This window comes from Onychomys torridus, chromosome 21, assembly GCF_903995425.1.
Source record: "Onychomys torridus chromosome 21, mOncTor1.1, whole genome shotgun sequence".
In the NCBI taxonomy this organism is placed as follows: domain Eukaryota; kingdom Metazoa; phylum Chordata; class Mammalia; order Rodentia; family Cricetidae; genus Onychomys; species Onychomys torridus.
In genome coordinates this window covers 49122118-49140309 of record NC_050463.1, presented here as the reverse complement: position 1 = coordinate 49140309, position 18192 = coordinate 49122118, and positions in this window count along the sequence as shown.

The window sequence follows — 18192 nt, the reverse complement described above, 5'->3', positions numbered from 1 at the left end:
CTCACTCCATGATCCCATAAGGGAGTTCCACATAACACACAGGGACAATGCCTTAGATACATTAGTTTGAAAATGAGTAACTCTATACTTGGCACACAGTAGGGCCCAGGTTCACATCTACTAGAAGAATAATGAGCCGCCTCAGGGCCAGAAAGGGCTCCAAGAGAGAAGCTTGATGCTGCACTTAGCCCCATTCTGATCCTTTCCCTCACATTTTCTCCGTCTTCATCTAAGAAGGCCTGTTCTCCCTGGGTGAGAGTCTACTGAGATACTTTTCACGATCTGTGATTAACAGACTCACTAGTAATGAAGGCTCATTGCTTATTACTAATTACTAATACTGCAGGATCAATGTTACAATTTGAGAAAGGGGCAGAGAGAATGGAAAAAACACAGCACCTGACCATTTCACCCCTGCTATATATAAAAAACACAGGCTCACCACAGATATGGCTCCAGAGGTTTGGGGCCTCACATAGCATTATAGCAGTAAATCTCCACCCACCATGTCACTGAAAGGGACCAACCCTCTCTACTACCCATGCAGCCTCATGGCTCTGTCTTTCCTCTGATGGTGAACCTGGTGCTCAGGCAGTTTAGGCTTCTACCAGGTAGTGACCATCTCTGCTGCCTGCACACATCTTTGACAACATGGCTGTTTCATTGTTACTGACTACGGGGGAAAGAATTCTATGTTGGCTGAAGTGTGTGTACTTTCTGAATATGCGCACGCACACATGCTCATGCCATTGCTTTTCAGAAAATCATGTCACTTTCTCCCTTCTGAAATGTGTTGAAGACCTAGCTCCAGCCTGAACAAAGGAAGAAGTTGTTTGCTCTCTCTAGGAACACTTCTTGGGTAAGAACTTCCAATTCTCAAAGGGAAGCTCTTCTTCTTAGATAAGGTTTGGGGATCCAAGGGTAGAGCTCTCCAAGTGGAAACAGTAGGAGCTCTGAAGGGGTTGTGAGAACCCTGGGACTGTGCTGAGGACTGTGAGGCCTCGCCTGCCAAGGCTATGGGCATACTCAGATCTGCAGTGGAGTTTGGGGAGAAAGTCATAGGCCTGTGGAGCCCTGTGCTCAGTCCTGGAGCTGGGTGCCCCATATCTACAGTACCCTACAGAGGATAAAATAATTTCCATATAGTGTCTCAGTTTACCTTCCTGCCAACATTAGAGCCCTTTAGGCTCATAATCTCTCAGTAACACACTGAAAGAGATCTCCTCTGCCAGCTGTGCCTAAAGCTTGGCCAGTGCCATGACTCACATCTGTACCAGCTGACTGGAATTCATGCTTCACCCTTTCAAAGGGTTCTGAATGCCTTAGAGTCAAAGCCTGCCTTCTGCTTCCCCTGTTTGGTGTATGGGGTCCTGTGCTGAAGAATAAGTTAGTGGGGGTGCCAACGGCAGAGTCACAAGGCCCACCAGTCCTTGCCCAGTTCTCATGGGTCCCCTCTCCAGCCTACCCACATTGTGCTCCAGAGCCCAGCACTCTCCTGTGGGTGAGGCAGGGCAGCCTGGTTTCCGGGGCAACATGCTTTCTCTCTCAGAAAGCATCTCTCATTTGCAGTTCTGGGGCCCGCAACTTTCGCCATATGTCGGTTGTCTCTGGCTTCATGATCCCAGCCATATTAATGTTATAATTAGAGCCAGTATTTATACCGGCTCTGAGAGGCAGCTCCTGTGCTTCACTTCATCTTCCCAGCATGGCTGGCTTGGGATATTCTTCCATTTTAGACATGGGGACAGATTGGGAGAGAGAGAAAGTAAGGGAAGAGAAACAGAGAAAACTGGGAGGGAAGGCCAGGAACAGACACCCGTCCATAGAACAGGGCTCACATGGAGACTGGTCTGCCTGGCCACCTGCCTGCAGAGCCTGAGGTCCTCTCCCACCAGGCTGCAGATTGACCCTAGTCACCATCAGAACTGTGATGTGGTCTTCAACCTCTGCATCGAGGTGGGTGAGTTATTGGACAATAAGAACAGAAGGGTCTGAAAGGGCTCTACATGTCGAGGTTTAGCAAGCCAGGAGCCCTACACTTCTGCAACCAACACTATCTGAGGCTCACTTTTTACGCTGTCTTCCAGGGCAACCTCAAGGTCTTCAGACCGACCTCCTTGCTCCATCCTCTCAGACCAGCTGAGGCAGCCACAGGCACAGTGCTTAATGGAAAGCATGCGGGCCTGTGTTCGTTCTCTTGGAAGGTGCCACCAGGCCACCCAGCCATGCACAGAGACTACTGTCCCTTCATAGGGAGGACAGCAGAGAACATTTGAGTTCCAGCTTCTCTCCAATCCTGGGACTGTTCCACAAGCTTGACTTAGTGTCCTGATTCCCTATACCCTCCAACACCCTAGGTCTCTCTCACACTCGTACTACACACTCATGATGAGCATAATTTCTCCAAATCCAGGGTCCGATTCATTCTTTCTACCCATGGCAAGTCCTCCCCCAGTTTGATGCATTGTTCCTGTGAATGTCAACCACACCCTGCTTCTGCTTATGTCTCATATCCTTGTCCTAACCACCTATGCTTAAAAGTAACAGAAGTGTGCCTGCCTTAAGCTGTGCTACTGATTAACTAACCTGGGGTGGCCCTGACTGCCTGTGTTTGCTTCCCCATGCCTCTTTCCTTGACCTTCTCTGACCCTCCTTAACTCCTCCTGACCTTCCTTCACCCTCTCACATTCCAGCCACAGATTTCCTCTTTGCCAGCAGCAGAGACTGTGACCCATAGTGCTGCCAATGGGCAAGCAGCTGCTCCAGGAGCCGGGAGACCCAGTCGAGAGCTACATTTTCTGACTTACCTTGCAGCTGGCTTTCCTATGGGAGAGAGAAGGGGGCTGGGGCAGGAGTCAACCAAGCCATTGAGACCATGGTCTTCTTTGCCTGCTCAAGTGTCTCCCTCTCCTGAGCCTCAATTTCTTTCAGGGTCAAGTCATGGAATCCCAAGTCCCCTCTAGCACAAACATTCCATCCCAGACTAGGAAAAACAGAAAAGCTGAAGGCACATGCTACTCTTTTAAGTTCTAGAAAGAAATTGGTTAACAGAGTGCTAGATCCTATGGGCCCAACCTGCAGAAGTTCCAAGTCTAGAAGAGGGACAATTCTTCATGACACACGTACCACTGTGTGGTACTCATTCCAGTGGTCTGGCTTTCACAGTCCTGTCTGATGACTTCCTGACACTTTCCACTGTAGTTCTATGTTTGTTAGGAAATACTATGTGTACAAAATAACAGTTTTCTTAGGCACTTTCCTAGATGCATACGACGACACATTTTGATTGCCTTCACACTTCATTCTTTCTTGCTTTGCTCTTATTCTGAGTGACTTTTGGCCTCAAAGTCACAGAATAGCTGCTCTAACTCCAGCTGTCAGAAGGTAGAGAATAAATGACCTACTACTTATTTCACACAGCTTTGTGTTGTATCATTTAAAGGATCTGTTCTCAGAGGTCCAGTTTTACCATGTGCAGCACGATGGTTGCATGTGCCAGCTCAAACCTAGAAGTGCAATTTGGATATTTGGTTTTCATGCCTCTGCACAAAAGGACCACATGGGGGATAAATGTTCATGGGTTGCTCTATGCTCCAGACTCTTCTGGTTTTCCTCTGCCATGGTCAACAGGCATCACAGTGCCGTTCTAGAGGTACAGCCCTGGAAGGCAGAGCCCGTTACTTAAGCTTTTAGTGTAGAGCTGTAAGCTTCAAGTCTCTGTGCAGGCACTAGCCTCCACCCTGCTGTTGCCTCTGTGTGGAGGAAAGTTCTGCAAAGCTAATGACCGTATTTCAGGTTCCGTTGCAAATTTCACAGCAACAAGAATTATATCAGGGACACATTGAAAAAAAATCTTAAAACCCCTCCAGAAGCAAAACAGAAATGAATAAGGAAGGGAAGGTAAGCCAACTGGTTAGGGAATGATTTTCTAAGACCATGTTAGTCTTAAAAAGTCGAGTGCTCGCCCTTGTTAGCATTATGCTATGCATCTATTGCCATGGTGGATTCTCTTAGTAACCTTCCCAAGTCCACCAGGCTAGCTCCTCAGGATGTCTAATGATCGTGATATGGGATGGTACCCAAGTGTTGCTTAAGCATAACTCCATTTGGGACTATGCTGAACCCCTGGAGAGGCCCTCAACTCATCAGGGCCTCTGCATTCCACTCCATTCTTTCTCTGGGAAGTCACTTATATCTGGCTCTCTTGGGTCCATCTCCTTTCCCCACAGACCACCTGCCAGGGTACATTGGAACAGCAGAATGAGGGTTGCCATGAGGTGAAAGACAATATGAAGAAGACTTTTGCCTCTATTTTTTTCTCCCACCATTGCTGATTCCCATGCTGTAAAGGACATGGCCTTCCTAACTTGAAAGCCTTCCAGTTCAGTCTGGAAAGCACGGAAGTCACAGATCTTACAATTATCTCTGTGTGTCGATCAAAAGAAGTGGTGTCCCCCTGTTCTTGTCCTATGCTGAAATCACAAACCAAGGTGCTCCCACCCAAGCCATGTCCTCTTTATGAGTCTGAAATGGTGGCAACGACGATGACAACAAAAATCTCTTCAATAGCAGCAGTGAATTAAAGCTATTTAAACTTGAATCAAGGCAGCCATGTTACTCTACCATCTTCCTTGGTCTGAGAGCTGCAATTACTGCAGAATCAGAGGAGATGAGGTGGAGCTTGAGCCATCTTCCCCAAAGCCCACCCATCATACACAAATGCAGAAAGACAGAAGACTGCATGCTTGTCCACAACTGCTAACTGCTTGGCCCCTGTATACACTTTGGGATGTGGGACACACTCTAAAGAGACTGTGTCAGGACACTGTATATTTAACAGAATTAATCTTCATACTATGCCGAGGAGATGAGTACTGCCATCCCCCAACTGAAAGAGGCGCATGCCCACACCCAAACTCTTCCTCTCATCCAAGCACCACACACTGGTGTCGTGGGTGGCTGTTCTAGCTATGACCTTGAAGCACCGTCCCAAGAAAGGCAGCAGATAACTGCTACACCTGCCTATGACCTTGAAGTACACTCCCCTGGGTCATGGCCACCAGGAACCCTTAAGACTCGGGATGCACGTAAGTGGTGCTCTTCTTCACTCCCTTGTGGTTTGGATGCTAGGATGGACCAGGTAGATATCAGACTAGGCAGAAGATCAGCATGGGACATAGCTCAGCTTTCCCAGATGATAAATTCCTTGGCCCATTAAAGAGACTGTGGATTTCTCGAAATACATCAGGCCACTGCCCAATTTGAAGAGCACTCCAGGAGACCCTGCATGGTGCCATCTTTACCTCCTCTCAGCAAGGGCACTAACCAGTTCCACTGCGTGGATTCAGACAGCACCTAAACACTTAAGTGTAAAAGCATTCAAACGTACTAGCTTTTTCTCCTAGCTACAGGTTTTAAATAAATGACACACAATGAGACTTACTGACATACTGGAAAAATACCTAGTTTTTCACTAAAGTCTAGACTTTGAGCCCAAGAATCTTGTTTAGCTCACAAAGAAGTTAGTGCTCAAACAATTTATATTCTGTTTCAGCCTGTCAGGCACTGTGGGATTGGCCTGTCTTGCCTAAGAGCTCAGTATTATTTGGTGTATTTAACTCTAAAGTTTGTGGTGAACAACCTAAGTTAAATAATGCATCAAAAATGGTGTACTTTTCCAAAGATGCTATATTCTTCATTAATTCAGCTAGCAAATCCCACCCCATCTGAGAGCAGGTACCTCTAGCAGATGGAACTGAGGTAGTAAACTCAGTGTATCAGTAGCTCAGGCAAGCTGGAGGACGCTAGCTGCCGGAGTTATTTTTGGGTGGTTCAGCAGATTTCTTCTTTCCATAATAAGTGAGTTTTTCTCCACAGAATTTTAAATTTAACCGATTTTTCCCCCTCAACAAAATAAAGTTATTCCAAAAGGGAATGTTCATTAACCCTGCACCATGAGTTACTTTTATGTTCGAATGCCATAAAGAGAAAAGGGTCAAGTGTCACTTTTTCCGTAACAGCCCTCACTCAGTGCTGCTAGATCCTAGACTGTTCTCAACATAAAATGATCACCTATTCTATGTAGAACTGAAAAGTGGCCAAGCCTTCTTCCTGTGTCAATCTGAAACACGGTCCTTTCTCCAAAGTGAGTAAGAGAAAGTGTATTCTGAAAGCAATATGAGTGGCCATAGCCCAGGATCCCCAAAGGAAATATTCTACCACAGAACAGTTATGCTCAATTTTTATGTTCATGGAACAAAAGAAAGTCATGAATCAAGGTGTTTAACAAATACATTGGTGTAAAACATCAGGTAGGTATGTTCCATCTAGCAGGAATGTCTCTAGTATAGACCTCGAATGTTTTCTGATGATGATCTTAGCTGTGGGCTTGGCAGAGGCTGACAGTCTGCTAAGTTAATATATTCCAAAGGTTTACTCACTAGTCAAAAGGATGTTAGTTCAGGTTCAAGGGCTGCCCACAAATTGCTGTTATGGGAACTAAAGATAACCCAAAACTGGCTCTCAATCTTCAGCATCCCAGTGTTCTATAGAAAGGAAGCCCTATTAATCATTGTGTGCAGGATCTCCCACATGGGTGTGGCTGAATCAGGGAGCTTCCCTGCACACTCCAAATTAACAAATGATGGCAACCCTGACAGGGTGAAACATCAATACCATCTGTCACCTGATCAATATTAACAGCCATAGGAAGCTGTTCTTCCTACGGTTTATAAAGACCTCTGAATGAGAAGAGTGGTGTCTTAGTTACCTTCCTGTGGCTGTGATTAAATGTCATGACCAAGGTGACTTAAAGAAGGAGGTGGTTACTTTGACTCATGGTCCCAGAGGGAAGAGTCCGTCACGGTGTGGAGGATCGAGAGCAAGAAGCAAACACAGCAGCAGGAGCAGAAGCTGAGAGCTCACATCTTTGACTACAAGCAAGAAGCAGTGTGAAGTAGAAGTCGGGTCAGGATTTAAACTCTCGAACCTTTCTCCAGGGACATTCTTCTAAAGTGGGACACTGATGGAGTGGACAAGGTAAAATTTCCTAGGGAAATGAACTCAATAGGACACACTCAGGACACGGAACAAAGTAGACGCGGCTGCCAATCCAACTGTTGTGGTCCTGCCATTCTGCCCAAGGGCGGCAATGGGAACCGACTGCAAGCCATGCTTCTCCGCTGCTGACTTGCATGACGCCTCTCCTCCCTTCTTATTTGTTCATGTACTCAGAGCAGACCACACCCCGTGGAGCTAGTTACCCCCATCCAATTGGCTGAACCAACTGAATTCCCACAACGTACTTCCACCAGCAAGGCCATATCTCCTCACCCACCCCAAACAGCCCTACCACTTGGAGGCCAAGAGCTTCCATGCTTGAGACTAAGGAGAACACTTCTTTGGGATTTGTGCATGGGAAGCTGGTTGGGTTGGTAGAATTCAGGGAAGAAGAACAACTAGTTTCATGTGTTTCCAGTGAGCTTCTGCATTTGTTTTTCAGCAGCGCTGGGCCCTGGGGCAGGGCCAGCCCTTTCATCTATAAAATGAAAACCCAGTGTCTCCTCACATTTGTATGGCTACCAAATGAGAACAGAAACAAACCCTCCCTTTATCCATCTCTCTCTCTCTCTCTCTCTCTCTCTCTCTCTCTCTCTCTCTCTCTCTCTCTCACACACACACACACACACACACACACACACACACACACACACACGCCCCTGTCTCTGACAATTAGACACAGCTTTAGTAAACTAAGTTTTCATTCTGGAAAGGACTGTCACCTCTCTTACATCTTGCACCAGTCAAGAGTGAGATATACCCTTCCATGGGAAAGCCACACAGGGACTGCTGGGCTGTGAGTTCAACCACTGCCTTGCCTGTTCCCTGCTGAGATGACCAACAACCACTCATAGAAGAGAAATCGTCAGGGGCTGGACCAGCTCACTTCCTCAGGAGTCCTCCTGGCTGTCACAGTTGAGAGTGAACCAAGGGCATTGGCATAGATGCCCTTTAGGAAGGAGTAAAGAAGGAAGCTGGGCCTAGTGGCACAGACTTGTGAGGTCAGCTTCTGGAAGGACCAAGGGTACAAGTTCAAAACCTCCATGAACTTCAGGGTTCAAGGTCAGCCAGAGGAACTGAGTAAGAACTACCTTGAAGTAAAAGGGGGTGAGCATAGCTCATGGTAAAGTGTTTGCCCAGCATATGAAGGACCCTGGCTTCAATCAATAGGGAGGAGGAGTGGGGAGGAAGAAGATGATTATGGTGACTAGGAGGAGGAGAAGGTGAAGGAAGAGGAGGAGGAAAGAAAGAGAAAGGGTGGAGGGAAGGAACATTCCAGGGGAGGCTGTGAATGCTAAGGGAGTGAAGAAGCATGAGTGGAGTTGCTGTTTGTAAAACACAAGTCCCATCTAGCTGCAAAGCTCTGTTATTCTGTTGCATGGTCAACAATATAATGGATGGTAGATAAGAACTTTAAATAATTAACTGCTCTTTGCTGAACTATTGGCTGCTGACAGACAATGTGCCCACTGGTGAGTCCGCCAGGCTCCAGTGAATAATTCCAAACCTATGGCCACAAGCAACCCTGCTAGATCACAAAACAAAACCCAAAGCCATGAATAGGGGAAAGGGATTTGTAGCCAAGGGAAGAAGTTGATGGAGAGTGGAAGAGGTTGATGGAGGTAGGAGGGACAGAGGAGAGAACTGGGGGTAGAGTACTCAAAATGCATTATATACATGCATAAAACTCCCAAAGAACAAGTTTAATAATTTTTTTTTTTTTTTTTAGTATTTCAGTTGTCTGATCTTGAAAGACCTGAAAAGTCTTGCTGTGGTTCTTAGCAGTGTATACTGAGTAGATGTGATTTGATAGCTGGCTTGTCACTTTACTTTCTGACTGAGGAACTTGACAGATTTGGACCACATCCCTGTGCTTCTGCGTGGAAAGGTGACCTGGGAACCTTGTTCTTCTGCAAGCTCCACACTGGCAGTCCCATCGCACTGTTGAGAGACCAAGTCCCATACCCAACTCTTACACTCAACTAGGATTTCAACACCACCCCATCTAAGACAGAAAAAGAATCATGTGTTCTACTTTTTAATTTCCCCAATGAAAAATCTACATAGACTCTTCCACACAGCAGAGCCAAGAATGGCTCCCCACCATATGAAATGGACAGTCAGTGGCGATCCTTTGAGAGCACAGAGTCCAAATTGTCTTTGAAAACAAATAAAACAGTTGTCAAATCAGCCATTAAGCTAAAAACTAAAAATCTGGGCATCCCATCTTATAGCAAGCACTCTCCCATTACAGCTCCAACACAGAGATTCTGAGCCCTGCCTGAGTGACTAAACAGCTCATCGACTTCCCTGCCACACCCCTAATATCATCAGAGTTCCATTATCCTGTGAATGATGGCTGGTGGGAAGGCCATAGCTACAGTGTGAGAACCATGTTGATGATATTTATGCTTTTGTATAAGGGGGAGACTTTAAAAGGAGAGAGAGAAAATTCATCTTAGACTCCCTGGCACTCCAGTAGAAGCCAGACATGCCCCTACTGCTGTGTCATACATTATGTATTATGGAATTGCTGTGGCAGCTTCAGCCGTGTGCTGCCCACAGCACTCCCTCTCATGGAAGCCAGATCCAGCATGCGGCTCAAATGTGCCCGCTCTGGAAGAGACAGAGCACTAGAGGGAAGCAGACACGGCAGCAGAGCCGTGAGGGCCATTTCTCCTCCAGGATTAGATGAGCATGCACATTATACCCTTCCAATTTCAGTGGGTCATCCTGGGGCAGTATAGTTTCTACAGAGCACAAGACAGGAGACAAGGAGTGAGACGAAGCTCTGCGAAACTCAGCAAGGTCTTTGAGTTCATTGCCCCTGACTTGGGAAGCATTTATAGGGCTGGAACAGCATCTGGGCTGATGGCCCCTTAGAGGCAAGTTACAGAGCTGACGCCTAGACCTGCCCACTGGATAGTATGAGATACCTATCAGACATTTGCCAGAAATGGATTGATCGGAGAATATATTCGCCTGCAATGAATGAAGAAAAGAGAAAGCAGGTTCAGCTTTAAAAGAGCAGAGTACTTTGGGGCTGGTGAGTCTTGCCCAATGTTACTAGCTCTGAAGAACTAAGGCAACAGGAGTGATGTCCACATGCTGCCAACTCCACATTGACCACTCCTGGAGGAGCCTTTATTGTGCCCTCTGCATCTCCAACAAGGGAGCTCCAACTGAACTATAGGAAGGAGCATTTCTGGCAGTTGGACAAAAGCCAGCATTCCTTGGGAACTGGTGAAACTTGTTCCCATCTACCCAGAGGAGTAATTTCCCTTGACCTCTGGCAGAGGGGGCCTATAGCTACCTGTGGTACCTATTAACGTATCAAAACCCATGCTGGCCTCCAGGGTCCCTCAGCATCATAAGCCTCTATGACATATTTCACTTTCACTTCCTGGATCTTCTCACCTCCTCCCCTACCCTAAACTCCCTCCAGATCATGGGTTTCCTCCCCCACCCCAGCTACATATCCTCCTTATAACCCTGCTATTCTCACTGTGTTCTCTGTGTGCTCTGCTCCTGCTTCCCTCCCTGTGTTTTCTTTATTCTTTAGCCCTTGCTATTCTCCCCTCTCTCATAGATAGTCCTGGCCATGTCCAGTTTACTTCTTTCTCTATCTACTCTGGACTCTTCCAGATTGCAACCTCCACCCCCATATCTATAATAAAACTTTCCCCTTAACCATGCCATGGAGCAGTCACATCATCAGTTTATACAAAAGGCAAAGTCCTCCTTGTTCTTTCTGTTGCTGTGAGTGAATACTTGACAAACCAGCCTGAGGGAGGAAGTTTGGGTCACAGTTTGAGGGTGCAGGCCAGCTCTGAAGGGAAGACACAGAAGCAGGAGAGTGAGCAGCTGTCACATCCTATCACAGCCAGGAAACAGAGAGAGGGATGGATACTGGTGTTCAGCTCTCTTTCTTCTTTTTATTCAGTCCAGAAACCAAGCCCATGTGGTAGTGTTGCCCACCCTCAGGGTGGGTCTTTCTCACACAGCTGAACCTTTCTGGAGACACTCTCATGGGACACACTAAGAGGTGTGTTTTCACGCTGAATCTAAGTCCTATCAAGCCGACATTCAAGACTAGCCATCAAAGGAAATCACAAAGGAATGAAGAAAAATGGAAAACAAATACTTATTACTTAGCTCTACAGACCACAAATGTCCCATTGGATGCATGCACATGTATGTGTTATTTTGTAGACATGAAATTAGAATTATTAAATTGTGATAACAGTTTGTTAAAGGCCTCACACATTAGAGTCTGAGGTCACTCAGAGCCGGGATGAAGTCCATCCTTCCCACTATGGTCTGTGCTCTTTGGCACATGCTCACTTTGGATTCACACAATGACATCATTTCCTTATTTCTTCTCTCCAGGGATGCTATGCCTAGTCCATTTACCACTATAGTGGGTTGACTTCCTTCTAGGCAGACACCAGGATCTTTGGAGATTCTACTTATGGAGAAGATGTAGTTGTATAAGAGCAGGAAAGTTCAGAGAGGCCTGTGACTCACTCTGTACATTTTTCTCCAAATTCAATTTCATGGTGATATAAAGACAGTCTGAAAGTATATAAGTAACTAAATAAATATCTTTGCTACTCTTAACTCTTTCAGTTTAGTAGATAGATGTGACTAGTGGGTGATATTTCACAGAAATAGAGCAAAAAAAAAAAACTGGAACATGAACCTGTACCAGCCTTCCTCTGTCCTTACCAAAGACAGTCCATATTGTATAGACAAAAGGCAGAGGGATTTCCAGATCCTTGGGTACCTGATTGACTACATGGGGCAGAGTCACGTAGTCCATGCAATGTGAGCAAAAAATCAAGCTAGTCTCTCTGTGGCTGGTGGTATCTGAAGCCAATGAGACCCTTAGGTTGTGGTTCTTCTGACTTACACGGGCAGCCTGAAGTTCTCTCGTTCTCCCGCTCTCCTGATATGATCATCTGGTTCCTGCTATTGGGAGGACCACGGTAAGGTAGAAACTTAGTCACACCATTCTGCATTAAAAATCCATTTGACCTGCCATGACCAATGTCATCCCGCTTGTCATGGACATAAGTTCTTTCAGTATTTGGCTCTAATATTGGATTCAATCTCATTATTTCTCCTACTGTATATAATCCATCTGCTTCATGAAGCTGGACCATTCAGAGAGTAAATGTTCATTTTCTAGTATTCCTCTTGAGCCCTAGAGCTTCATAATAGCTAGACTAAAACAAAACAAACAAACAAACAAACAAAAAAGACTTTCATGAGAGATAGTAGATAATAAAACTTTCTAGAATGGTGAAAATGTTTTGTATCTCCAGTGTTGAATATAATCACTAAGTACAGAATCTTGGAATATATGAATTTAGATAGAGATTTTTTTATTTTATTTAAGTCTAGCTATTGTGAAGCTAATTATAGATGATTGGATTTTTAAAAATTTATTTGTGTATATGGATGCTTTGCCCACGTGTATGTGTATGCACCACCTGTATGTGCAATGCCCAAGGAAACTAGAAAAGGATGATAGATCCCTTGGGACTGGAATCACAGATGTTTTTTAGTCACCGTGTGGGTGCTGGAAATTGAACATGGTTACTGGGGAGAACAGCCAGTGATCTCAACTGCTGAGCCACCTCTCTAGCCACAGTTGTTTTAGATTTTTTTTTCTAATGTCAGTATAGTTGTGTAGGCAGGAAGCAGATGTTCACAGTGAAAAGTAAGCAAGGTAGAAGCATGAGGACTTCAGGTAGAGTAAAACTGGAACAGAGGCTAATCCAACAGTGGCTGAATGATTTGTAGAGAAGGATCTTGCAATGAGCCAGATAAGAAGACAATAAAAGCTGGTCATGAAGATGCCAGAGAAAGTGTAGGGAGTACAAAGGAAGGAAGAAGCTTGGTGAGCTGAAGAGCAGTGTTGCTGACAGAGAATGAAAGTGAGAAGATGCTGCATTGTTCTGGGATATTGAGGCCTGTGGTTCCGTGGCATGCCCATCTCAGCCATCTACTCGACAGTTGCTGACTCGGACGCTTTGCAAACATGTCTTCCTTCTCTTCCCATCCTTTTCATTCTTCCCTTTCACAAGATATTTTTTTCTCAGCCCTCTTCCTCTTCTTGCATGAAAACTCCTCATTTAAAATACAGGGGAGGCAGAGCCAGGGTGAGTTCGAGGCCAGCCTGGGCTACCAAGTGAGTTCCAGAAGAGGCACAAAGCTACACAGAGAAACCCTGTCTCGAAAAACCAAAAACAAATAAACAAACTAACAAAAAAAAAACAAAACAAAAATACAGGGGAAAATCTTTTTCTTTAAGTGCCTTAGCATTATTTTCGGAGACACTACAGAGCAAAGGTAAATCTGTTTATTATTTTCATATCTACTGTCACTCTATTTAATTTAGGTTGTTTTGATTATTCTGTACTAGGGTTTTGCCAAGAAAATGTCAGCATCTTGCAACTAAAACTCATGCTCAAACAGATTCTCCAATGTGGTCATGCTCCATAGCAGATACATTTTTTTGATTAGCTCTCATCTATTAAGTTAGGATGCATATATCCTTGATATTGACCATCATTTAGTTTTAAGTGTGATTGACTAAGGCCCACATGTATCCTAAGTTTGGAATGCCCAAATCTTTGAGCTCTTCTGATAAACTGTGAATAAGTTAGGAACTACAACTCAGGCTTGAATCTTCAGTCCTTGGCACAAAATAGATAATGTATTTGACACAAGGTGATATGATATGCCTTTAAAATATACTCCGGGGACAGGAGAGATGGCTTGGTGGTTAACAGCACTCCCCTGCTTTTCCAGAATATCTGAGTTCAGATCCCCACACTCACATCAGGAGGCTCACAACTCTAGCCATCTAATATTTGACAACGAGGCAAAAAAACGTATACTAGAGAAAAGACAGCATCTTCAACAAATGGTTGAAATGCTGAGAAACCTGGACGTCCTAAAGCAGGAATGAGATTAGACCCATATCTAACACCCTGAATGAAAATTAGATTCAAGTGAACCAAAGACTTCTATTTGAAACCTGGAACACAAAAGCTGCCAGAAGAAAACACAGGCATTACCCTGTAAGATGAGCAGGGACAGACTTTCTGAACAGGATTCCATGGGCCAAGGAGTTAAGGTTAACAATGACCGCTGGACTCCCATAAGACTCGGACACTTCCGAGCAGCAAAGAAAACAGTCAATGTGGTGAAGGAGAGACTCGGAGTAAAGGAGAATCTTTGCAGCTATACTCCCAACAGAGGACTAACATCCAGAACACACAAGGAACCAAGAAAACCAAGAGCAAAGGAAACAGTGATGTAATTCAAAGATGGGATAAAGACCTAAACAGAAAGTTCTCAGCAGAAGAAATAAAAACTGGGTAAGAAATAGCTCAAAGAGTGTTCATCATCCTTAGCAATTAGGGAAATGCAAGTTAAAACAACTTCGAGATTTTTATCTCATCCCTGTAAGCATGACTTAGATCAACAAAACAACCAAAAGCAAAGGCTGGCAGGGTCAGAGGCACAGAGGAACCCTCATCCGCTGTTGGGGGTGGGTGGGTAATGCAAATTTGTGCAGCTATTCTGGAAAGCAAGATGGAACCTCAAACAAACTTACTAAAATAAAAATAAATCTGTCGTATGCCCCAGCTATACTCCTTGGCAAACGCCCAAATGACTTGTCATCATACCCGACTGATCCTTACCTAGTAATGTTCAGAGTGGCCCAATGCACGATAGCTAGGAAGTGGAAACTACCTAAATATCCTTTAACTGATAAATGGGTAATGAAAACATGGTACATAAATACCGTGGAATACTATTCAGCTGTAACAAAAAAAATGAAATCATAAATGTTCAGATAAATTGATGGGATAAGAAAAGGTTACATTAAGAAAGGTAAGCTAGACCCAGAAATACAAATGTTACATGTTCTCTCTCATCTGCAGTTCCTAGCTCCAAATCTTCAGATGGGAGTACATGGCGCTGAGTAACTGCAGAAACCAGGAAAGAATGAGGGGCATATATAGGTGGGATACATAGGACATGTGGGTGGGATACATAGGACATGTGGGTGGGATACATAGGACATGTGGGTGGGATACATAGGACATATGGGTGGGATACATAGGACATATGGGTGAGATACATAGGACATATGGGTGGGATACATAGGACATATGGGTGGGATACATAGGACATATGGGTGGGATACATAGGACATGTGGGTGGGATACATAGGACATGTGGGTGGGATACATAGGACATACAGGTGGGATACATAGGACATGTGGGTGTTGGTGTGGGTGGGGATGGGAAGGAGAATAGCAGGATGCAGGTGACATGAACAGGAAAGGAATAAAGGGGAAGGGGCTCCTACTGGAGAGGAAGGAGGGACAAGGGAGAAATAACACCAAGGTTGTTTGATAAAGATTCAAGAATCATATTCGTTTATGTTTACTTTAAATTATACACAATACAAATGTGTGTGTATATATATATATATATATATATATATATATATATATATATATCTTAAATATTAAAAGAAATTAAGCTACTTGGACTAACAACACTCTCAACAAGAACCTAAGAAAGACAAAACCCCCCAGTACCAGGCACTAGAAACCTCTAGAATGTTTGGTCAGGGTATTACAAGCAATCCCCCAAACAATGTACATGTAACCATGACCACCTCTCGGGCCTCTATTGTTGAAGACACTGCACACTTAGGACACAAGACTGGGGTGACTGGAGCTGGATCTGACCTGACAGACTCTTTCCTGAAGTCCAGCTCCCCAGGTTCCAGGGAAAAAAAACCATGCAAGGTGCCAAAGGAGAGAAACAAATAGTCCTACCTAGCTGCAACACCCAGGAATCATGACTATTACCAGCATTGCAAGATATGCATAAAGGTCCAACAAGGGGCACTCACATGCCAAGGGCAGCCAACAGGAGTGGTCTAATTGGACCTATGGTCCACTCAACAGGAGAGAGACGGTGCTTGAAACTGAAAGCCTAGCCAGTCTCGTGGGACCAGTAGGGTCATGGACCTTCGGAAGGAACATACCACAACCACTTAGCTAGCCCAGCACAATTCCTTACTATATCATGAATCTTCTACCCACAGACACTTGTCGCTCCCACCCCTCATCAAAGAAGCCTCTCTCTACAGCAAATGGAGACCTTCACAGCAAACCCCAACTGGACACAATGCAGAGGTCAACAGATCGTGGGGAGCCCAAACCCAATGGATGCATCTACATCACAGCACCTCCATCCGTGGCTCAGGGAACCCTGTCGAAGATGGGGTAGAAAGATTGTAAGAGCCAGAACACCAGGAAGTCTTCAGTGAAACAGTCGCTTCTAGAAATGACTCCATGAAAAAGACAAGACCAATAGCAATAGTGGTGGATATATTCATGAGGAAGGGGAAAACTGTGAGGCCCCTCCCCGAGACAATGCCTGGGAAGAAGGAGTTAGCCTCTTCCAAGGATGAGCCCCTTACTGGCTGTCCACTGCAGATGGGTCAGCCTTGACACCATGTTCACATAAACAACAAAAATGAGCTCAGCAGGTGGCATTTATATGTATGTATGTATGTACATGCACATACATATATTCATGTATCTATGTAACAATAACAGAAAAAGAGGCTATCAACTTAAAAGTGTCTGGGGACTCAGGAAGAGTTCAAAGGAGGATAGCTGGGGCAACTGGATGGAGGAAAGAGGGGAATGATGTAATTCTATTTCAATTAAAAACATATTGAAATGAAATTCATAAATCACTGTATATACACCCCTCCCCCAAAGTGCCAAGAAGTAGAAAAACACATAAAGCAATTAAAAAGGATTATAAAAACGCACTCTGAAGAAAGGATGCACATTTTAGCCCTCAGCCCATCAAGTTGAAATAGATGTGATTACTACCACTTAGAACGGGGAACTACGTTCCAGAAAACCTCCCTGGACTGCCTCGGTTCTCATGCAGACGCTATGCTGTTTCCAGGAAAAAAAAAAAAAAAAAAAAACTCAGAAGATTTGGAGTTCTAGGGCTATTTCACCAACTCGACATGATTCCATTCTCGACCAGAACATTTCATAAAAAGTCTGGTGTGTAAACTTAAACATATCTTTCTAAATGAGAGCACCGTTCAGCTCTGCGCCTTTTTTAGGTCCTTGCCACTAAAAGTTTCTAACGTGTCATTTTGAGGCTAGAAGAGGCAAGTATACAGCAGGATGAGAAGACAGAAAGAATATTAAATTTCAAATAATACATAATACTCAGCACTCGAGAAGCTGAGGTAAGGGGATTGTGAGTCTGAGGTCAGACTGGGTTACACAGAGGGAGAGAGGGAGGGAGGGATGAGGGAGGGAGGGAGGGACGGACGGACGGACAGACAGAGAAGGAGAGAGGAACTAAGAAGGGAGGGAAAGAGAGAAATTAATGAAGGAAGGAATTCAGTAAATAACCATGTCCCCATGACATTGCTTATGGAGGTTCACTGGGCCTCCCAGACATACTCCCATGAATCCCTTTGTGTTTAAATTTCATCAAAAGGGATAATGAAGAATTTGAAGAACAGACAGTATGTGACAACTTGGTGATGTAACTCCTGTACCCTCACAGGTCCTAACCCCTCCAAATTACTCTAGAGCCCCTCATCAGCCATACTTATTTGGTCTAATTCCAATCCCTGGTCCTCATCTTGGGTAAAGGCCTTCAGGGTTTCTCTGGTCTGTGGCACTGACTCGTCAGAGCCGGCTCATTGGCCGAGCATTCCATCTCTTATCTCTTCAACTCTCAGTTTCTTACATCACAAGGTGGAAGAAATGTCCTGCAGAGTCACAATCAGCACCATAGCTGATGTATGGAAAACTTCCCTACAGATGAGCGTGATGGCTTTGATGTATGCTGTTCTTGCCATACTACTCATGTTAACAGGGGTTATCAACAGCAAAAGAGCCTGTAGGTGAAATGAGACAAGGATGATCTAGGCCAGGACAATTCCTGTATTACACATCCCCTCATTGCCTTCCACGCTGACATGCTCATAAGCATCACAGCTGATGACCTGGCAGGTATCACTGAGCAACGTTAATAAGCACACTTGTGATT